Source organism: Phaenicophaeus curvirostris, chromosome 5, assembly GCF_032191515.1.
Source record: "Phaenicophaeus curvirostris isolate KB17595 chromosome 5, BPBGC_Pcur_1.0, whole genome shotgun sequence".
NCBI classification, from domain to species: Eukaryota; Metazoa; Chordata; class Aves; order Cuculiformes; family Cuculidae; genus Phaenicophaeus; species Phaenicophaeus curvirostris.
The window spans coordinates 55,829,406-55,853,386 of record NC_091396.1 but is presented as its reverse complement, the minus strand read 5'-3'; the positions used below and the strand labels follow the sequence as shown (position 1 = coordinate 55,853,386).

Here is a 23,981-nt window from a genome sequence, read left to right as displayed (position 1 = left end):
CCTCCCCCCTCCCGCGGGCGGCGGGCAGCGGGGGCGCCCTCGGTGTGGGGCCCGGCCGAGGCGGCGGCGTTCGCGTCTTCTCGCTCGTCCCATCCCTCCCCCTTCGACAGGCCGATCGGGAACCAGAGTAAAACAAATGGCTTGAAACTGCTTTCTCCGTGATGTAATTCCTTTTTCTTTTTTTTTTTTTTTTTTCCTTAAATCTGTGACACATTTCGAATGCTCCCACATCTTCAGCTCTTGGAGCGCTCCTGCTGCTCTGTGGCTCCTCGGAGCCCTCTGGCAGGAAAAAAGAGTGCTCTGGGTTCTTTTCTTCGCCCCCTGCAACCTGCTTTAGGAAAGGGGTTAAACCTTTGGAGGGGAAAAAAAAAAAAGTTTTAAAATGAGAATGAATCGTTTAAACTGCTCTCTGCAGGGGTGTTACTCCTGGAGCAGGCGGGTGTTGCAGCCTCCCCCGTTACTGCGGCAGCTGCTGAGACAGAACTTCTCATGAACCCTTCCTCCTCTTCCTTCTCATCCCGCAACACGTGCTTGGAGTTTCTTAAGCTGAGGTGCTGCTTTGCATTTAGTTTTAATTCTTAGCAACTTCCTAATTTTTGAGTTTAAGTGGCATTTGGGGCTTTCACCCAAAGGCAACGTTTCTCAGTTCTTCCTTTTGGAAGTTGTCCCTCGCAGCTTGGTTCAAGGTTGGGCTTACCTGGATGTCTGCTCTTCTGAATGGACTTGTCCTTGAAACCCAGGCTTTCTCATGAGATAGAGTTGAAAACAAATTGCCTTTTTCCCTTCTAAGAACATAGAACGTAAGCCCCTGTCTCTTAGGTCACAGCTTCGTTCTATGAATATTGCTGCTAATATTAACTTTACGTCTATGTTTTCTGCTTTCAGTTGATGTGTGCTTGTAACTATAAAGTGAAACATAGTATTTTGTAGGTGAGTAAATAGCTGTAGGATTCTGCATGTCGACATCTGAGTCCTGGTATAAAATAGTAAGCCAGCGTACAAGTTGTTGGAGTGAACAGCTTGATGGGCACAAAGGTGGTGGGGGTGTTTCCAGATATTTTTGCTCAATTAAGTAATGGTAGAGATTCCAGTATGCTAGCTTGCCCAGTAATAGAGCTTTAAGTTATGTTTAGCAAGCTGGATTGATGTATATGTTGAAGAACAGCTGAAAATACTTCTGCGGCGTGATGTGCCTGGAAATAGACTTAGGGTCTTTGGAGAAGAAATGCTGCAAACTCTGAAATCATTTGTAACCTGTGTGTTATTGTTCTTAGAGATGGCCTGATCTGTGTGTGCACTGAAGTCAGACCTGAGTCTTGAAATGAACTTCTTATTTAGATATTGTACGTAGTTTTAAAAGTCACATAATGTCTCTTCCCATGGAAAGGTGTACATCATAATATGTTTATTTTAATAAATGTAATGAACCTAAGTATATCTACTGTATCTGAAGTGTTGCGTACTTTATCATAGTGGTGCTGATTATACAGTTAAACTGACATATTGGGTAATTTTCAGCAAACGAATGTTTTAGTGGTTGATGTTTCAAAGAATGAGGCAGTTTGAGGGTGTTGGAGATCTCAGGGGATTCGTATCTTTGCTACCATAATATCATAGTGTTGAGTGCTTGTTAAAGGGTGTTTCATGATGCCCATGATTTAACCAGCAAGGGGTTTGGGAGGCCTGCGGTGTGGTTTTTGCTCTGTGCTGATGGCTGAAATCAGTATGACTTGCTTTGTTCTCAGTTATGAGTTATATTTTGTAAAGCAAGGTTAATATTTTCTAAAGGAAGAACGTATTTAGAAACATGCATTAGGGCTTTTCTCATTCTGCTCAAAAGAAATTTTTGGGGAAAAGTGTGTAGGAGTCTTCAGGAGGAGGTAAAAAATCAAGCAAAGAAATGAAATGACAGAAGTAGGTTGGCAAAGTGGTAGAGTTTAACAGTCCATTTATCCTTTCTTTTCTCTAAAGAGTAAATATTCTTTCTTTTCTGGCCAAATATTTCTCTGAGCTGGTTCGAAACAGAGCAAGGGGATTATTAATCATTAAGAAAGATTTGTTTCCCGTGAGGCAGCTAGTAAGCCATCTTCCCTGGAAGATCAGATGGTAAGAAGCACTCCTTCTGCCTAAGAAGGATTTAGTAGAAAGTGAAGGGATGTGGGGACAATCCTATAATTATTAATATAATAGTTCAGCATTAGCAAGCTGATAAAAGTGACGAAATAAATACTTTTCTTTAGGATTTGTTCTTGGATGTAGCTATTTTTATTTGCCCTTTAGCATTTTGTGTTACCTTCAAATTAATAATTTCTTACCAGAAGTTTATATTTAATTTATGAGGCAGTGTTTTATTTAATATCTAACTAGTTTCAACTGCAAGGGAAGGGTGGAGGGGAGTAGAATAAATGCCAAACTGACATGCTTCTTTTTTTTTTTTTTCCTAATAGATCTAGAAGTATCTTGAGTACCCCAAGTCAGAATATTGTCAAGATGTGTTGTCTTTGATTCTGTTTATAAGACTAAATATCTTTGGAAGTTGTTTCCCAATAATTAGCTAAGTTTGTTGGAGTTGTTGGTTTTTTGTAAGTGCATCAAATAAGGATTTCACTGATTTTAGTAACTTTTTTTGATGTTGTTCTGCAGAGTGGCTTCTTCCCAGTATCACAGTAATATTTATGTACCATCATTCTTTCCTTAACCTAAAACCAGAATGGGGTTATTAAAGTTTATTCTCTGCAAGGTAGATATGTGCAGTGTGTGCAGCAGTGCTTCAATCTTCCCTCTTGTCCAGATGCTTTAGACTTATGCTAATGTTGGCAAAACCTGTGATGGTGCAGCTTTTTATAGCAAACAGAGGATTATTTAACACTGACCATCCTTTGCCAGCTAACTTATTAGAGACACTTCAGTGTCCTAGGCCTTGTTTAGATTATTAAAAATGTTTTAACCAAGACTGCTAAGTGTTAAATATGAGAAAGGACTTCTCAAATGTAAATAAAGTACACTACGAGTTCTTCATCATACCATAAAAATGCCTTGTAAGTGTTGTCTGTCTTTAGCCTTGTGCATTTGGAGCTAGACTTTGAAAAGGCTTGTGCTGTAGTAATTAAAAGGCAAGTTCAGTCCCCAAGAGTATTTTAACTCTGCTCTGCATTCTTACTCTTGCCCTTCTTCTGCTATAGCGTTCTTTGCTCCCTTTTTTCCATTTTTAGCTTTCCTGCCCTATATTGGCTCTTGTCTGAATCTCTTCCACTGAATGATTATTCCAGTTGCACCATCTATCCCTGTCTTGTGAAGTCTTGCATTTCAATCTGGGGTCTGTTACCAGGCTAGGGCAGTGGACCTGTCATCTGCAGGAGGATTTCACCTGTATTTCTAGCCTGGGTTGAAGCATGCCAAGAGGTGAATGTCTGTGCTTCAGATCAGTATCTCCAGTGAGTGCATGCAAACAGGTATTTACATGCTCTGGAACTGGCCACGTGTAAGTGATATATAAGTCAGATATAAGCAAAACTCAGGTTTTTGAGACTCTCTGCTAATATCCTGTCAAGAATCAAAACAGAATATAACTTCTAATTTGAGATTTATTTTACTTTTTGGAAGGATTTTTTTGAGCCCAGAGTTAAAAACTGTTAAATATTAGGGTGTGACAGATTAGTGTCTGCTTCCTGTTTTGTTTTATTCTTGGCTGTCTTCCCAATATCTCTGAAGGAGTTGGCTGACCTGTCCTTGAAGTGCCTCAGCATGCTTGAACCACCATATTTTTCAGCCAGTGTTTTAATGTAGGCCAAAATTACCTCTGCAGCTGAAGCTGGACTAAACTATATCAGTTCTAATAAGCTGCTTTTCTATTGTTTTTTAAAGAGTGTGAGCAGCCTGCCCTGGAAGGAGGGGAATCCATCTCTGGGGTTCTTGTGTTAGCAGTCTGATGCTAGCCTTTTGCACACAGATCAACTTTTAGGTTTTACTTTTTGTATATATTTGTGTATATTTTTAGGGTATGATATACAGTGATGAAATTATGTAACTCTCAATAAAACTAAGTCTCTTACATTGCAAATGCTGAAATGCTGTCTGTATTTCTTAGTGAATAGTTAATAGAAATAGCAGAATCTGTCTTTAATGCTTTATAACACTAGCGTCCAAAGTTTTCACATAGTATTGTTTTAGTGGAGTGGAAAAAGTGTTGTCATGTGGGTTTCTGCTTCCATGGAACCTGGTTTAATGGTCCAGTATTTCTCATATGTTGCATCTTGCTAAGTGTGCCCGTACTGATCATAATATAAGGTAATGAGTTACTTTGCAGGGGGGGGGTGGTGACCACCAAGCTTGAGGTGCAGGCTGTTTACTGTCCCTTCCAGGCCTTCTTGGGCGTTTGGGTCAGTTGTCTTTGTGGCCGTTCTTGGAGGCATTTGTTTATCCTTACTTGATGACGAAGTCTACAGATGTAGCCATGTTGTAATTTCAAGTACTGAGAGAAGGAGCTTTTGGGTTTAAGAACTTTTGTATTGAAATGTTTCTGACAAGGACTTCTGAAAGATCCAGTTTTGCAGACTTGTATCTAGGTGATTTAAGTGAACAGTGTCCTAGTCTCTGCAATTATACAATTTATGAATTTGTATGCATACTCAGTGTCATTGTCCAGGTCATCAGTGAAGATGGTAAACCATGTCAGTCCCTATATTAATCCTTGGGTTACACCACTGTGACTGGCCTCCAGCTGGACTTTGTGCTGTTCATCACAATCTTTTGAATTCAGCGGTGCAGCCAGTTTTCTGTCCACCTCACTTAGGTAGCTGGTACTTGATCAGCTTTGTCCATGGGGATGTGATAGTGTAGGGTAGGCAGTATCCAAGCCTTACTAATGTAGAGAAGGAACAGCATCCACTGGTCTCCTGTCAAGGTTACAAGGTTGGTCAAGCATTACTTCCCCTTTGTAAATCCATGTTGACTGTTCCCAATCACCTTGCCCTTTGTATGTTTGTTGGTGACTTCCAAGTCTACTTACTTCAACAGCTTCCCTCCACTCAGTACTAGTGAGGCCACACCTGGAGTAGTGTGTCCAGTTCTGAGCTCCTCAGTATGAGAGACAGAATTACTTGGAGGGAGTCTAGTGGAGAAGCCAGTAAGACAATTTAGGGATTTCCCTCATATGAAGAAAGCCTGAGACAGCTGGGACTGTTCAGCCTGGAGAAAAGAAGGCTCATTGGGATCTTCTCAGTGTGTATAATTACCTGAAGGGATGGTGCAAAGAAGGCAGAATCAGGCTTTTTTCATTGGTGCTCAGTGATACAACAAGAAGCACTGGGCACAAACTGAAATGTTAGATGTTCACTCTGAACATCAGGAAACACTTTTTTTTACTGTGAAGGTGACTGAGCACTGGCTGGTGACTGAGTGTCCATTCTTTGAGATATTCAAAAGCCATCTGGACATGGTCCTGGGCGACTTGGTTCTGGGTGGTCCTACCTGAGCAGGAGGGTTGGACAAGTTGACCTCCAGCATTCCCTTCTAATGTGAAATTCTGTAAGATTTTTTTTTTCTTAATTTGTTTAAATGTTTCTTCTTTCACTGAGGGTAAGTCTTCCTTACACCAGGTCTCAGGGCCTAGGATTCGTCAAGACAGGTCTTCTCAGCGAAGTACTTTAAGTACCAAAGTCTTTTGTTTCCTGTGGTGTTTTTCACCAGGTTCCCTGCCCCATTCAGCAGCAGGCTCGCATCTTGCCTAGTCTTATCTTCCATAGCTGCTGATGCACCTCTAGAAGCCATTCTTGCTGTCTTGTACTTCCTGTCCCTTGCCAGATTCAACTCCAGATGGGCTTTGGCTTTCCTGACCCCATCCCCACATGCTCAGTGTCTCACTTCCTCCTGGGTCACCTAACCCTTCTATTTCTTTGAGTTTTGTCAGGAGTGTCTTGTTCATTCATGCAAGCCTTCTGCCACCTGCACTTAACATCCTACACATAAGGATGGACCACTCCTGAACTTGGACAAAGTGATCACTGAGAGTCTCACCTCTTTACAAATCTTAAAAATGATAGAGTGGTAGGGGAATGGCTGGCTTTCGATTCTTCAGCTTTCAATTGTATGCTGCTGAAAGAGTTAAAACTAGTAGGCTGCTAGGACGTATTTTGTGAAACCAAAAGAGGTCCCCAAGTTAGCAAATACCAAGTTAACCTCTTCAAATCTCTGGTTTGGAGAAGCTATATAGGATTTGCTGGAGCATTTGATGCTGCATTTTTTTATAAATACAACGTTTTTTTCATTTTTTAAAACTTTCACTTAAAGGTGACAGTGTGTTTAGGCATAGGGATGATCTTGTTACATTTTTAATACCTGTATAGGCAGCATTTCAGTGTTTGCCAAAATGATTCTGTTTTACTGCTTTGATAGCACCTTTTCTTATTTAAAATTACTTTTTCAGACTTTCACTGGGATGTAAGGAATTGTTGCAAGTATGCTCTTCCATTGACTGTTGGTGGAATGGAGATTGATATCAATATTCACAAAGTTGGGCTTCTTGTTTTTTCAAAACCAGTGATAAAATGTTCAGAATTTCCAGTCACTGCTGTTGTCCTGCACTTATTTAAGGGTTAATTTATTAAGTTCTAGCAGTTGAACCTTTGATACAAAAACCTTTGTTTAACAGGTCTGCATAGGTTGTTTTCTGTTGAACGTATTACTGAGAAATATCTGCTGATGTGTATCTAAAAGCCTGTGACCATTTGTCCAGTTTTTACCTTTTTTACATTTAAAAACTTGACTTTTCAAAGTAGGATTCATGAACTTGATAAAATTAATGCATTTCAACAGTTTTTATTTGCTACTCCATTGCTAGCCTCTGTAAGCTAGCAGGACTTTTATAGCTACTACTGCTCAGTGTGGAGAGTAGCACTGCCTGGGTCTGGGTATTCCTGGTATGTCTTAATGTTGGGAGGCTGTCATATGCGTATCTGTGGTCTCACAACTGGGTAATTTTTCTTTGGAAGCTACCTTCTCCAAATAAAGTGAGTCTCAGCAGGAAACTGAGCTGTTATGGGTGAATTTCTTTCCTCAAGGAATTTTGCGTGCTGGAATAGTATTTTTAGCCTTGCAGAGAGTAACAAGGTATAGCTGGTGTAGAAGAGGAAATAGCGGTCTGCTTTGGATGATCAGCAATGTTTAATCTTCCACTTTGCTAAGCAGAGTTGCATTGATAGTATATTAATATATTAACTCTTTAAAATAGAGATGCATCTGTTGTGCATCTGAGTATGCTGCACCTGATTCTGTCAGTCAGAAAGAAGTAGAATGGGTGTTGTCAGGCCAATTTGAGAGGCTTTGTGTGCTGGTAGAGTGAAGATGCTGAAATAATTGCAAAGTTTAAAGTTGCAGAAAATGACTTGGTTTTTCTTGTGATTGTCAGTTTCAGATTCATATCTGTTCTCTGCTCCTTTTTTTGTAAAAGTCAGCATTCACGCAGTTATTTCTCACTTTGTTCCCAGCTGATGCTTGGGAATAATAGTGAGCTCCACAAGGGTTCGTGAAATTACAATTTTTGCATTTCTTAATGCTCTATTAAAAAACAGAGTCCCTGCTTTCAACACAATGACAGATGATGTTGGTGTTTCATTCTGTCACTGTAGGATGCCTGGCTTGTACAGCCTGTTTCTGTTGTGTATTAGATCTTTGAATTGATGCCTGAGTATTAGAAAACTGTCCTGTTGCACTTTCTTTGAGTTTAGGCATTTAGAAGACTAAAATGTGAAACAATAGCCAAATGCGATAACTGCTTCCTTTATTTTGTGGTGTCTGTGCAAGTGATTTGGAGATGAATTGCAGAGTTTCGTAGAATAAAACAGCCAAAAACTTTGCGGACTCTAGTAAATGGAGGTCATAGTCTTAAAGGTACAGTGTATGTCTTCTTTGAAGATGGGAAGCTAGGGTAGTGATGCAGCTTGAATTTGATTTACTGCGATTTTACTGATGCACTGAAAGAAAGCAAAATTCTGTGCAACTTTGAGGAATGCTTTACCTTCTGTAAGGATAGAAATTTATCCTTTCTAGAAAACTCTCAGAAATGCCAGGTCAGGTTAATAACAAAAAGTTGGTTCGAGCGCATTTCTGCAGACTTCTGGCCTGACAATATGCGACAGGTTGGCCCTGAGGCACAGGACATGAGCAGTCTAGTTCTGGGAGGTACTGCTGCTCCCAGAATGCATTTTTCTTTGGTGAAGAGATGTTTACCAATATCACCTGCAGCAAGACGTCAGAAGCAGCTTCTCTGTGATAAGTCATGGGGTTTGTATTCAGTCCTGTTCTTTGTGTTCCATAAGGAAAGATTGGTCAGAGTGGAAGTCATCTCTTTATCTAGAAATTTGCCAAACTAGTAGATAGTGGTTCAATTTGTGGAAGCAGGAAACTCAGCTACAAGATCTGGGAAGCAGGATGTGAATAGTACCAGCCACTCTCGTGAGGAGTGATGCCACTGCTTTTTCTCTTGTTCTTGAGCTTATATTACATAGGGACAAATTTTCATCCTGGGCTGATGAGTATAAATTTCGTTTTGCAAGTGTTTCAGATGTGGCTTGGTGATTACCGTGGTCCAGTTTATGGTCCATTACTGCAGAAGAACCCATGGCAGTATTCCCGGAGGATGTGGGTCTTTAGCTGTGGCAACTGGCCTTAAAGCTGCTCCTTGAGCTGTGCCTCCCTGCTGTGGCACAGGAAACCGCTCAGGTCCAAGAGGAGATTGAAAGGTGCTGGATCTCCAGAGGCCTGAGACTGTTGGAAGTCCAAACAACTGGAATCTGAGACAAGTGGATTATTGATGGTGGCTATGCAGGAATGAGATAGCCCTAGGAAAATAGTAGTGCAGGTAGTTACAACACTGAAATCTCAGTTGGAAGCAGTCAGAGCCAAGAGATACCTGGAGTTTATAGGGGCACTGTATAAATAGTTACTGCTCCTTATCTGAACACTTCAGAATATCACTTTTAGGGTCTGGTCAGCCCTGCTCTTGGCTTTGATGCATGGCCTGCCTTAAGGTTATGCAGATAAGTCAATGACATGGCTAGTGGTTTGCATGCAAATAAGGTAGGGCAGAAAAACTGATTTTCAGTAGTCGTGCTAACAGTGCATTAGTGTACTTAAGGCAGATCTCTTGTAAAAAGATTCTGTTCAATCATTCTCCCTTAAAATAGAGAAGAGGGCGTTGTTCATCCTGCACGTGTTCTGGGAGTGGAGAGTTCAAAATATTTCTGCTTTGCTCTGTTTTGACACCTGCTAATATATAAAATAAATGTTACCAAGCAGTTCTACCATAGTTATTCTGAATTGTGAGGATTAAAATTCCTGAGAAGCTGATGGCAGTTTACAGTGCCCTGTGGTCTGTATACATTTTAGTTATTATTTTATCAAACGTTTGAAAACTCAGGGTAATACGTTTTATTGCTTCATCTTTCTTGTACTCAACAGCCCAGTAAATGCTTGTGTTAAAAGCTTTCTGATTTCAAACCACAGCAGTGTCAGTAGTTTGAGTAAACATGGAGGAGACTCTTAAGAGCTCAAGCTGCCAACTGTGAATGCCGGAAGATAAAAAGGAGCTTGGAGAAAACCTGCTCCTTCACTGCCAAAGCCTAGAATAAAAAGATCAGAAAACTGCCAGTATTGTACCTAACCTCTACTCACCACTTCTAGAATAGTCACCATTTTAACCACTAGATGGGGAGTAGGCTTAAGCCAGGTGGATTTGGAAGGCTTTCCAACTATTACTCAGCCCTCATTTACATCACTTATCAGGCATTCATAGAAGCAGCTTCTTAATTTTTTTTTTATTTTTTTTTTACAATATACATAGCACTTAGATGTTGTCAGAAGTTCCTTTCTGAACTGTCAAAATAGCATTATTTTGGGATTTAGAAATGCCAATTGCGTGGTCTGCTATGGGTGCTTTCAAGGACACTAAAATTACAGTATCTTGAAGTGTAGTCTCAGCTGGTTTTGAGGGCTGTGAACTCTTCAGTGAGGGCTGCCCAGCAAAAAAGCCCCTAATCATTAGCAGCTGCTGTGGGACATATCTGTAATAGTCTTATTGCCAAAGTTATTTCTTTGAGCTATGAAGAAAAACTCTGGATGTGCTGTGTTTATCGCTTGCATTTCAGTTAATCTGCGCACTGCTACAACTTATACGTTTGCAACCATTACACTACCTTACCATATAATGAAGAGCTCAGTTTTCCTCAAACTTTGCATGAGTAGGTATGGCATGAGTGATAGTAATGCTGATTCATTATTTCCAAGAATAACCAGTGATGTAGGGTTTTTTTATAGATAGAACTAACTGGTATCATTACACACCCAGAGCAGGAAAGCAGGCAGGTGTACTATCTGGGTGTGAAAAAGCACAGTGTGCTCTCATGCAGCTGGAGTACTATTCCAAATTTCATTTTTCCTCCTTATTACCATGCACTCAATCCTTATTCAAAATGAGTTGTGTGCTGTCTTTCAGAATTGTACAAGGTGCAGTATATAATTTACTAGCAAGTGCATTACCTGATGTAGGTATTCCCACATGTCATAGAAAGGTTAAGAGAAGGTGTGAAAATAATTGCTGCCATTCTTCATACCGGTATCTTTTCCTTGTTCACAGGAGTTTGTACTGCAGTTCCTGGCCACAGCCTGGAAGTCCCTGGCATTGATTAGGCATTGAATGGACACATCTGTACTGCTTAGGTGTGTGTTGCTGTTTGTGGTCTGATAGTGATCCTGAGCACTGCTCGTCATGGGAAAGTGCCAGCAATACAAGTCTCTGAGCACATGTTTAGGGAGTTACTCTGCTGCAGGCAGAAGCTTGATGGAACAGCTGTGCTTCACTCTTAGCTAGAGAAAAGTACAGCAGTTATTTTAAAATTGCTTAGATACTCTTCTGTAAGGACAGGGTATTCCAGGAAACAACACAAAACTAGCTCAATTGAGATATTTATAACTTCGAGCACAATTTAATGGTGCACACTGGGTAGTGTCAATTCAATGTCCAAATACAGGTCCTTAAGCATCCTTTTTTGGTTCCAGCATTGGTATCAAAACACTGAGCCAATTTAAGTTGTTACAAGGCATGAATGCATAACGAAACTCATTTTGAGGGCAAGAATTGCATATGGAGCCATGTAGCATAGAACAGGTCTTAAAGCTTGTAGAAACTTGTTCTGTGCTGTGGATGCTGTCTGTCTTTCCTCCTTTTTGTTAGAGGTATTTGCAAAGATGTGGTTTGTCTCTTCATGTCAGCATTGCAAGCACTGTGTAGGTCAGAAGACCTTTTGAATGAAAGGGACCTGGTGTATCTGATGTACAGTTACATCTGTATCATCTAGCATTTTGGATGAGAAACTTTGACCTGTGCATTAGTTACATTAAAAGGGCCCAGAAACTGATGAGCGCTTTTATAGCATGTTGCCTGTCTGTGATGGGAGATGTGGGTTGTCAGTGTGATGGTCCTACATCATTATCTGATAGGAAAGGAGCAGCCTAGCAGGCAATAGTAAATCATATTGGAGTTGCAATATGTGTAGAAAGCAGAGGGTAAGCAAAGGGATTGAGACAAAAAGTAAACAGAACTGATAGAATTTTTTAGTGAATAGAAATGATTGTGGGCCCAGTAGCTATGAGGTTGCTTGAGGGCATTCCACTTAGGTGGAATTATTATTGCAATTAAACAGTAGTCCTTGGCATTAAGTATATTCAGCTTTAAATCTTTTTCTTGGAGATAGTCCAGTTAATTGGAATATATGTTACTGCCTAGTTTTGTATTATTTATAACAATGACTATAATGCAATTAAAAAAGGACTTAAAAATCTATGCAGTGACACCCAGTAGTTTTTTTTTTTTGCTGTTCACCCAAACTCAGTTTCTTCTGCTCTGGCTGTTATATGAAGCAGATGCAATAATATATGATATTATATATCCAATATGCATCCAGTCTTTTCTGTGCATCCTAGAGAATTTGCCTCCAAAATATGTATCTGATGTTACATACTTTTACTTTAGTAACGCATGGAGGAATGGACTAATTTCTTGATAGAAGAAGTTTTTCCAACTTTTTAAAGAGGTTTTTTTTGTGTTGTTAATGTGATTCATGGTAACTAAGAAGCACTTGCAGTTTTGATTGACCCATGTGAAATGCACATTTTGGGTTAAAAAAAATTCCTGTTGAAATGATGTCTGCTTAAATACTATTATCCTAAAGTTTTTAATTGCATCCAAGGCTCTGTCAAAATTTCAAAGCATATAAATTATCTTGAATGGGGACTGAACTTCTGTTCCTGGCTGTTCACTTTGTGGCAATGTAATGAATGCTTCATTATTTTGTTGTACCTGCGTTAGTATGATATTGCTGAATTTTAACTCTCACTCATGCCTTTGTAGTCATCAGCAATGACTAATTTTCTTACTGTTGTCTTACTTTAAGGAAAAACATCCCGGAGATGGTGATAAGAGGTCATTGTCAATATTAAGGTTTACATAAAGTAGTTTTAGTGAGTCCTGTATTTACCCTGTGAAGTGAGTACACCATGAGTATGCCAGTGTGGTTCAAGAATTCATTGTCTGAAATTTTGAGCGTTGTTAGTACATTGCAGTGGGAGGTAGAACAGGTTGTGTTAAGCCATCACAGGAGCTATTTTGGAAATTTCTGAGATTTTTTGGTCACAAAACTGTTCAGGTACAGACAAAGATAGCACGTAGTTACCAGTTCATGACTTAGCATATGTTCAATATCTTTATCAATGACTTGGATGAGGGGATTGAATGCACCCTTAGGAAGTTTGTGGATGATACTAAACTGGGAGGAAGTGTTGATCTGCTGGAGAGTCGGGAGGCTCTAAAGGGAGATCTGAACGGGCTGGATCGTTGGGCCGAGGCCAATTGGATGAGGTTTAACAAGGCCAAGTACAGAATCCTGCACTTGGGACACAAAAAACCCCTGTGCAGCGCTACAGGCCTGGGGAAGAGTGGCTGGAAAACTGCCTGGCAGAGAAAGACCTGGGGGTGTTTGTTGATAGCTGACTGAACGTGAGCCAGCAGTGTGCCCAGGTGGCCAAGAAAGCCAATAGTATCTTGGCTTGTATCAGAAACGATGTGGCCAGCAGGACCAGGGCAGGGATTCTGCCCTTGTACTCAGCACTGCTGAGGCTGCATCTCAAATACTGTGTTCAGTTCTGAGCCCCTCACTATAAGGAAGACTTTAAGGCCCTGGAGCGTGTCCAGAGAAGAGTGACAAAGCTGGTGAAGAGGCTGGAGAGCAAGTCTTACGAAGAACGGCTGAGGAACTGGGGTCGTTTAGCCTGGAGAAGAGAAGGTCGGGGGGAAGGCCTTATCACTCTCTACAACTACTTAAAAGAAGGCTGTAGAGAGGTGAGTGTCGGTCTCCTCTCCCAAGTTGGAGGTGATAGGACAAGAGGGAATGACCTCAAGCTGCATCAGGGGAAGTTTAGATTGGACATTAAGAAAAATTTCTTCACAGAGAGGGTTATCAAGCACTGGAACAGGCAGCCTAGGGAGATGGTTGAGTCACCATCCCTGGAGGTGTTTAAAAGGCAGGTAGATGAGGTGCTTGGGTATATGATTTAGTAGTAGACAGGTATGGTTGGACTTGATCTCAAAGGTTTTTTCCAACCTTATGATTCTGAGGACATTTGATATGAAACCTTGTGTAGTATGTTATTTCCTGATGTATGTGTACAGGATAATAAAGCAAAGTCACTGTCTCACTCTTAAGTCTTGCATAGCTATGACATGCTGGCTAACAGATTTGGGACAGTATTGACATTTTTGTATTATGATTTTAGAGTTTGGGAACGTTTTCTGATGTGAGTGCGGGAGGGTTGGGTAGCTCTTAACAGCAACTTATCTCATTCTTTATGTAGACAAAGTTTCTTGTATGTGTTGAGGGGGTTGTTTGTATAAGTACAAAAGCAAAAATGTTCTCTCACAATGTTTTTTGATGTATTTAGTTGATGCTAACTGTTTTTTAAGTAGTGACAAATGCATATATTGTAACTTTACTAAAACCCATCCTTCAGGAAGAGAAATATGGCATTCTTTGGGAAGCACTAAGAATATAGGTATATATTTCTAATAATTTTTTTGCCAGTAGGTTCTTTTCATTAGTGGAAATTGAGATATTTTCAGTATTGGTCTTTTTTTTCTCTGCTTGCTTTTGCTGATTCAGAGTTTTAATAATTTAATCAGTTAATTTTAGGTGTTTGTACTTTTGTTGTGATCCTATTCTTATTTAAGGAACAGTAGACCTTATGACCACTGGCGTAGTAGATTTCTTTAAGAAAACAGATGTTTGGGAAAAGCAAGTAGCTCAGGGAGTAGAGTTAGAGGTAAAAGGTACCTACCTTGTGGATGGGATAAAATCCATCTGTTAACAGGTTGTGAACAAAGAGAAAAGGTGTGGGAAAGAAAACAAAAGACTTGAGGCTCACGGAATGCTTATCTCAGGAACATTGTTCTTGTTTAAATAGGTTGTTCTCATCACTTCTTATTTCCTCTACCAGAAAGAAGAAATTTGTGGGGTCCTGGGTCCTGCTTCAAATGGGTTGTATGTTTAATTCAGGTCTTAGAAAGGAAAATAAAACTGAAATGCTGTATGAAGCAGGAAGAGCTGGCCTGGGGAACTTCACAACCTAATGATGAAGGGAAACTTACTACGCTGCAGGATGTACTGCAAGAAGCTGGATGAAAATATTGGAGAAAACCCCCTCTGTTGTGCTTTTCCGGTAGCTCTCTGAGTACCTGCTCTTGATTGCTGTCACTGTTACTTTTCCTCTGGTAAAAATTGGGGTGGAGGAGAGGAGAAATAAGGAAGACTAAGATGAGGACGGAAACTGTAAACCTTAAGGAGAGACAGCAGAGCAACTTCTGTTCTCACTCCATCTCCAGGAGATGGTGGATGGTGCTCAGTGCTATTCTTTAGACGAGGGAAGGTACTAGAGGATGTGGTAAGTGTATTTTTGTCAGGAAGACTGAGGAAGAAGCCTTGCGACTTACTGGCATCTTGAATTTGGGGAGCAGACACTAGAAAAGGAGGGAGGAATGGTAAGCAGAATCTCATAAGACGGAACTGGAAGAAAACTGCAGCATGCACCAGGATCTCCCTCTTCCTGCAGAATCTGCATGCCTAGATCTGTGGACTGCTGCTAGAGATGACATTCTTGACTTGAAGATCATATGAAAAATCTAAGTGTGACTATTCTTATCTTCTATATAGGAGAGAATTTACAGTTTATTAGCTATCAGGAAGGAATTTCATTTGAGGGATACAAGTTTTGGGAGAGCAGAACCACTGAGGATGCTCTGTATTTGCTGTGCTGTGCGCTGACCTGTTTCTAACTACAGGATCTTGCCACAAGGAGCAAGCGTATCAAAGCTAGTTCTTAAAGAAGGAAATAGTGTGCATTATGACTAAGGGAGTTCTGGGGAAACATAAAATTACATTGTATTTTGAGTGGAATGCAATCCTAAGTGGAGAGAGTATGGATTTTTCTATCATTAATTTTATTAGTATTTTCTGTAGGTTATTTTTGTCAGCATTGTCAGTGTTAGAGACTCTTTAAAAAAAGGCTGCCTTGCTACAAGCACTGTAATCACAGACAGCCCCACTTTGAAAAGAGCTTACAACTTACATAGATAAGAAGAGAAACATGCTGGAGAAAAAGTATGTGCAGTGAACTGCAAAGGCACTGTATTTAGCAGAGCTTTTGGGGCAAGTTTATCAAAGAAATTAAGAAATGGAAGAAAAAGGAAAGGGCAATAGTGGGAGAGGAGAATTAATAGCAAGATGAGGAGGGGTAAAGTGTAGTTAGGTGAGAGATTGAGAGCTGGGGGGGTGAAGGGATCGAATAAGTAAGTAATTAGTCATTTATTTAGTGGAAACATCTAGATAAATACCTTAGAAGAGATGAGAGTGTTAATGTGCTTTCTAAGTGACATGATGTAGGTGGTTTTCACAAGCAAACATAGTGTTCATTGTAAATGTATAAGCTGAATTTTCCTTAAAGATCACAGATCTCTTCCTCCACCCACACTGTTCTTACAGGTCTTGATTTCATGCTTTCTGTTTGCTGTAAAACGTATTTATCTTTTTACCCACAGTCATAAGGTTCAGGTTTAGGAGGAAAAAACCAAACTTCATCAGTGGAAGCAAAAGATCACATTTCCTGTAAACGTGGTTGTATCAAGTGTAAAAGTGTTCTCCTACATACAAACTGGAGAACTCCTGACATTTGCCTGTAAGCATTAAGCTTGTCCCTTAAGACCCAGGCTGCTCAACATATGCTGATACAAGAGATGATATGCTTCCCTCGAGTAGAGAGGGAAATAACTTAGTCGAGGCAATCAAACTGGGAAAAAAAAAATTGCAAGCCTTGTTTGTGTACATCCTACTCATCTGTCCTCCTTCTTGATGCAGCCAAGGAACATATCCCACAACCACCTACTATACTCTCCTTTCTGTGCTCTCTGCATGGCTTGAATTCCCTTGTCTTCTCCTTGTCTGCTCTTGTCGACCTGTATCTGTCCTTCTAATACTGATGCTAGATATACAGCTCTCACCTTCTGTGCTTGAAGATGCCAAGGGGATGCGTGGGGTGGGAGCTATTATGTAATGAGAACATAATATAATTAGCATCCACAAGGATCTGAATTAAAGAAGGTATGGTGTTAAGATACTGCATTGGAAATATTGAGCCTTTGAAGCAAAGATAAACTTGAATGGAGAACTCTTGCTGTGGGAATTCCTAGATTAGTTCTTGTAAAAGCACAGGAGATTTTTGAGTAGCTAGTTTACTAGTCTGTAAAGTAAAGCGTTATAGCTGAAACAAATGAGGGTTATTGAGATCGTGTCAGTTCTGTCTGCTGGTCAGTTCTTCCTGCTTCACTCATCAACTTGTTGGATGTTTTCAATCAAATTTGCAGTGGAAGAACTCAAACATAAGTTCAGTCTGCTTGCTTAGAGGAAAAGCTGTATTGAGAACAGTTTTATCTGCTTGACCTGTCTGTTAGTCAATCAACATCTGTGATGATGCTTTTGTGCAATGCGTGCAGATATATCAAAATGTGCAAAAGGAGATGTCGCCTGTTAGTAGAGTCATGTGGGAGGGAACCAAAAGCAATTTGGAGTCCCAGAAGACCTGAGGAGGGTAGCTGAGAGCAGGACTGGCATTCTGGGACCGTTGGAAAAGGTGTGTAGAAGAAAGGGAGATGCATGTCCAGAAGAAATCATGTGTCATATATTCTATATCATGTAGGATAATTTTTTTTAAAAATGGGAGAGTTAAATACTTAAAAAATATGGTGTTTACTCAGCACAATTGTCATTTTCATGGTGCAGTAACAAACGTTGCAAGCTTGTATTTTGACCCACTGAGTAAGAAGTAAGTATCTCCACAGTTCCTTATGGATTTGTTTTCTGTTAAACTTAACTGCAGCTCTGTGTGGTACTGCAGTGAATTTCTTGGTGGTTACGTGATGTGAAAAGTTAGGGGAGGTTATTAATGATTAAATGGATTCTTTTTTGTCATGAAGCACTGTTTGGAAAAAAATCCATATTTTATCATTCAAGCTTGGTATTGCTTACATATGGAAATGTGGTCCTGTGATGTGATGAAATTCTCTAATACCACGCGCAATAGCTTTCTTAAATAAAATATTTGAGCAGTGGCCAGTGGGTCGGGGGAGGTCGTTCTGCCCCTCTGCTCTGCTGAGATTGCACCTGTAATCCTGCATCCAGCTCTGGAGCCCTCAGCACAGGAAAAGCATGAGAGGTTTAGATTAGATATTAGGAAGACTTTTTTTTTTTTTTTTTTTTCTCTCCGAGAGTGGGGTGAAACACTGGAACAGGTTGCCCAGAGACATGGTAGATGCCCCATCCCTGGAAACATTCAAGGTCACATTGGACAGGGTTCTGAGCAACCTGATCTAGTTGAGGATGTCCCTGCTCAGTGCAGGGAGTTTCGACTATATAACCTTCATGGTCCCTTCTAAGCCAACCCATTCTATGATTCTATGGATTTTCTCACAAAAAAACCCCCAAACACACTCACATTTAGAAGCAATTCTTTAGTACTTCTTTTGGGATTTTTGTGCAAGCTTCTTATAGTTACCTTCTAAAGCTCCTAGGTGCATGTGTTCACTTTCTAAAGCTGTAAGTCAAGGGGAGGCATATTTTGCAGCTCATTAAACTATTATTTGTTTATGATACAGAAAGAAGTTCAAAGTCTGCCACAACACAACTGCTTTTTGATAGCAGTATTAGAGGGGGGAGATGGATCACTTACACCCCTCCCTGCCAGTTTTGGCATGCTTCTTTTTGCCAAGCCAGCTGATACACTATATTTGGAAATGCGGCTGTGTTGGGTGTAACCGAGCTTATTCATCATTGCTGTCAGTGTACGCTCTATTTGCAGAATGCTTTCAGGAATTTTCAACAACGTTCATTTGAAAGGAAACATGGCACAATACTTAACCTATTCACTAGAAGACAACCAGAAAAGCAAACTTGAAAGGAAAAAAAAAAAAAGCTCAAACCACTTTTCCACTGAAATATGTGTTGCTGCTGCTTCAAATATTTATGAACTCTGCAGTTCATCTCAGTCCTGCAGGGTTTTTTTTGGTTTGTTTTTCTCCACATTCATGCAGCTATATCTTATATTGCTGCTTCTGTTGTCATGCATGTACTGGCAAACACCCTGTCCTTTCTCTGCTGTGTTTAGAAGCAGGCTCATACTTTTCTTTATAAGCAATAGTTTCAGTCATTTGCAAATAAAAGATACTTCATATCTGAAATTTTATTTCAGCTTAAAAAATACTGTTTATTCTGAAGTTACAAATATTTTCAGAATTTCAGGGGTTTCTGTAGAATTGAAATCTAACTCCAAAATATGTTTAATGAACTGTAACTTTTAATTAATGTAATTTTAATTAATGTAATTTTAATTAATTTTAATTACAAAAGTGTAGTCTCACTTAATTTCTCCATATTGAGTCTCATGTTATCAATATTACACATGATTTATTGGTTAAATATGGCAGAGGGTGTTGCTCAACTGAACTGTTCTTTTGCCAAAAGTGAAACCTGATTATATGTTGTGTGTAGTTTTCAAAGATTTTGATCTCTGAAATAGATCAAGTCGATTTTTATATTATATGTTATATACTGTATAAATTATATTATGTGGGTATTTTTAATACAAGGCTGCTCTACTAGATTGGTATTTAAAATACGTTTTCTGGACAACCATGCATAGCAGCAATTCCTTTCAGATTACGGCTTTTACTAAACAATGCGTGTCGAATGCATTACTTTTTACATAGCTGAATCAGTTACATAAAACTGAGCAGTGAGTGCAGATGAGTTATGTAGGAAGTGGGGATCTATTTTTCTGATTGGCAAGTAGATAAAAAGTACAGTTTTGATTAAGATAGTTGATTCCTCAAAGGCAAATACTTCTGTAACAAGATATCTCAAGATATCAGTCTGCTGGTTTTTCTTTTTTGTGTGAGATAGGCTTGCTGATTTAGTCATGCATGCAAAATATTTTCTTTATAGAAATTCTGATGACTAAGAAGCAATGGTTTAGACAGGATACATGCATCAAAGGACAGAGGGAAGATACTTACAAAGCTTATTTTGTGTTTATATATTGGTAGCTTTCTACTGAAAAAATGCATTTCTGATTATGGGGCCATCAGTCTGAGTTGTGCTCTCCAAACTTTGTTTATCCTATGATACCTTTGCTGCATGTTATCTGAGCAATAGCAGCTGTGACAGATCTTGTATTAGCCTTGAATTTCCTACTTGCATCAAGTAGATTTCAGTTAGAGATTATTTTTCAGCATCTAAACCAACATTCACCTGCAACGGTAATGCAAATAGTGTTAAGTTTTTCTTTTCATCACATTTGGGAAGCTGATGTTCACGTACTCTAAAATCAGCTTTATCTTTAGATATAACTCTTGGCGATGCCTCCACTGCTAAAATAGATTCTCACTACTAACATGTAGAAAAATTCAAAATGTTGTGCTGATACACCAATACACGAAGGTGTATGAATACGGAATGCATTGTTCCGATTGTATGATGATGCTTTTCATGTCTCCTTGTATAATACATGCATGGTTCTCTCTGTTTTTTTTTTCTTATAAAATCTAGCAATGGATGCTTATATTCCAAGAGGAATTTAACCATTCCTTTAAATACAACTTCAGAAAAAAGCGGGGGGGGGGAAGCCTGCAGTATTTTAGTATTTGTGTATGCAGAATATTTACTTAGACTGTTTTTCCTCGATTTATTGATCAATAAAATTACTTTTCTCTTAGAAATAAGAAAGCAAAGTCCTTCAAAATAATTTGTTGTTCACCTTAATACTTATGAGCACCTTGATTGATATAAACTATATGTCAATATAATTTATAACTTGTAGCATGGAATACACTGTGAGTGCTTTAATTTTCTGATGATACTGAAGATGCAGGGGACTGTAGTTAGGGTAAATGCAGGAAAACATTTATATGAATCAAAACAAAGCTGCATTGTTCTTGCCCTGAAGATTTTGGACTCCATCCCCAAACCTGCTGTTGGATCCATTACAGACCCGTCTGACTTCATTTCCTTTAAGAGCAGAAGGATCTAACCCCGATGTAACAGGATGGCATATGGGAGAGGGGAACGCTTAAGTGAATGGGTGATATGCAATTAAAGCCTTCATGAATGGGAGATCTTGTACCAAGAACTCCATTTATCTTCTACAGGTATGAGAACATTACTAGAGAGAAAAAAAAAAAAGGAAAGTGTATAATGGGAAGACCATGAAAATGAACTTTTCTAAGTTCTTTTTTCTTGGTATTGTTCTTCTGTGGCTTTGTCTTACTGTGTTATGGCAGGTTGGCCATTTATATTGATCTAATTTCCAGTTTAAAGTATTATAAATCCAACATGGATCTCATAATGAGCATTACTTCCTGCTTCATATGAGCTGAAAAATGTTCTCAGATCTGATATCAAATGTAATTCCATGTGGTAGAGCAGTGCCTTTCAAGGGGATGTCCAGTGTTCATTTACAAACTTCAGGGGGTATGAGCAGTCAGTGTGATTACGTTGAATTTGTGGGATCTTGCCTTACCAGCCCGCACATTAGAGCTTTTAGCGTTAGAAGCTTTATGAGGGAAGTGTTATGTGGTTCAAGGGAGACTGATAAAATTGAGCAGCTCAGGTGTGTTGTTTGGGCCTCTGCTGGAGAGAGGTAAAATTGAGGAGTGGGGGAGGTTAGCCCCAGGATTTCACATTTGCCATGAACTTGGGAATAGTCTTGTGCCTTCACTGTTTGGTGTCGGAAGATGAAAGAGTTTGGTTGGTTAACCTTCCTTTTTGAAAACACCTTGTAGTTTTGCTTTAGATTTTTTTCCCCCACCTTTGTTATGAGGTTGTGTCTTTTCAGTCAGTTCTGTGCTCCCTTAATTTTGAGTTAGTTAATAGAGTTAACTTATTAACTTGCTTCCTGATAATTCAAAGTTATTATTTAAAATAAGACTTGGGCTTGGCAGTTTCTTGTTCTCTCTAATTTTCATGGAAAACAAAAGCAGACAGATTATGTACCTTTCCCACTAGAAGTTTTTTAAAGTGTAGCATTTGTATTTGAAAGATCTGCCCTATACAGTTTCTTAACATCTGGATTGCAATTGTTTCTGCCTTGGTCAGTGTGGAGAAGCAGCTTTTCAGCTGCTGGTTGATACTTTCCAGTATTAGTTGCAACTGCCAAACAATAAAACTTTGATAGAACATGAGAGGAAATATTTTATTTTTGGGTAAGCTAGCTACACTGACCAAGGATAAAAGGATCCCTTTTATACATACAGACTGTTCAGAACACTTGGAATCTGAAGTGCTGTCTCTGTACAGTGATGTTCAGCTTTTTTTTATTTTACTGTGGAGTGTGTGATAACTTAAAGCTGCTTAGGCTGAGGTGATCTGACTCAGGCAGCTGAAATCTTTCAGATGTCCAGAGTTACCTGAATGTGTCTGACTCCTCTCTCACTACAAAGCAACTGGACATAGATGATATGCTATATAGACTATATAGGTTGCCCATACAGAGGTAAAAAAGTCAGTTGCAATAACATGTAGAATCATAGGAAAATGTAGATGGGAAGGGACCTCCAGAGATGAGAGGCTCAATTTTCTGCTGTGACTTCAAAGTTAAATTGGGTTGGTTAGGGCCTTGCTGAGTCAAGTTTTTAAATTCCCAAGCTTGCTTGGAGATGTTGTTAAATCTCCATGATGTTCCAGTGCTCGACCACCCATATGATGAGGAGCATCCTTTTAGCAATTTGGAATTTCCCTGGCAGCATCACGTGACTGTTGCCTGTTGCCCTTTTGCTGTGCTTACCTCAAGAGAATTGGCCTCCACAACCACTGTATACCTATTATACAGGCGAAGGCTCTAGTGAGCTCCTTTTTTTCTCCAAACTGGACAAACCCAGCTTCCTCATTGCATCTCTCATCTCACGTGTCAGCCCTTTTGCTGTTTTAATGACTTACTTCTGGATGTGCTCCTGTTTGCCAGTACCTACGATGCTGCATGGCCCAAAACTGTACAGAATTCTAGATGTGGCCTCACCAGCACCAAGAAGGGACTGATCGCCTGCCTTGACCTGCTATTTATGCTCTTGCTTATGCAGCTTAAACTATGTTTAGTTTTCATTGCTTTAAGGGTGCATTGCTGTCAATTTGTTGTCTGCTAGAGTCTCCAAATCTTTTCTGCAGAGCTACTGCCTGTCCAGTTTGCAGCTGTAATGTTGTATAGGGTTTTTCCTTCACAAATACAGGATGCTTTGTTTAACTTTACGTAGTTCCTGTTGGCCGCTTCCTCCAGTTTGTTGAGGTCCATCTGAATGGTGGCCCTGCCCTGCAACATGTTGACTGCTTTTCCCATTTTGTTATATGTAAATTTGCTGAGGATGCTTGCTGTCCTAGCATCCATATCTGATTACGATATTGTCCAGTATTGACCACAGTATTGACCACCAACTGCCTCTAACCAGTTGTCAGTTAGACTTAAAATTATTCCCCAGAACTCTTTGAACCTCATGGTCCAAGGAATTTTTTGTCCACTTTGTTTTCCACCTATTTGGTCTGTGTCTCCTAGGAGACAACTAGGAGATCCTTGACAACTAGGATGCTGTGGAAGGTAGCATTAAAAGCCTTGCTTTCATCAAAGCAACTGGCAATCACCAATTCTCCTCGATCCTCAGAGCCACTTAATTCTTTAGAAGGCAGTCAGGCTGGTTGTACCGGGTTTGCCTTTAGAAGTCAGTCTGATCCCAGTCACATTTATGTCTATCATGTCTGGAAATAGCTTCTCTTTGGGACTCACTCTGTTTTGTACAGTAAATGAGGTGAAACAGATGACTATCTAGTTTTCTCCAGATAGTTCCCTCTGGATCCTCTACCTTCTCCTGCTTCCACCTTGTCTTTCTGTTGGGTTTTGTTTGTTTGTTACCTGTTTCCATTCATAGGAAATCAATGTGACTTTGCAAGATGCTAGCTGGCAACCTTCCAGTGACACCAACTAGCTTTCTCAATACCTTGAATGGATACCTCCTGTCTGGTCCTCTGTACTTGTGTAGGACCAGCTTACCTAAATTGTCTTTTAACTTGATAGTTCCTCTCCCTCAAGCTTTACTACTAGACACAGAAATCTGGGAAGCCTGAAAGCAGAGCTTGCTGGTAAAGAACATGCCCAAGGTGCTGGCTACTTCAACTTTTTCTATGCCTTTCATCACTAGGTTGCTTGATGATTTAGTAGCTGAATTACACTTCCCTCCATCTGTTATTTGCTGATTGTATACCTGTAGAAGTGTTTCCTCTTGCCTTTCACATTCGTCTGCAATAGCAACTCCAGACGACTTCGGCCTCCCAAATTCAGTCTCTGCTTGCCCA

At 39.8% G+C, this 23,981-nt stretch overlaps 1 protein-coding gene across 3 annotated transcripts in view; it reads left to right on the top strand.

Annotated features, from left to right (window-relative positions):
* Window positions 1–23,981, top strand: part of SETD3 (SET domain containing 3, actin N3(tau)-histidine methyltransferase) — a 64,505-nt gene that overhangs the window by 182 nt on the left and 40,342 nt on the right. Inside the window, exon 1 of one of the 3 annotated variants that reach the window (XM_069858810.1) lies at window positions 45–163. The exons of the other annotated variants lie outside the window; for them this stretch is intronic. The gene's annotated coding sequence lies outside the window, so the exon portion shown is untranslated. Of the gene's footprint in view, window positions 1–44; window positions 164–23,981 lie in introns of those variants that run through there. 3 annotated transcript variants of the gene reach the window in all.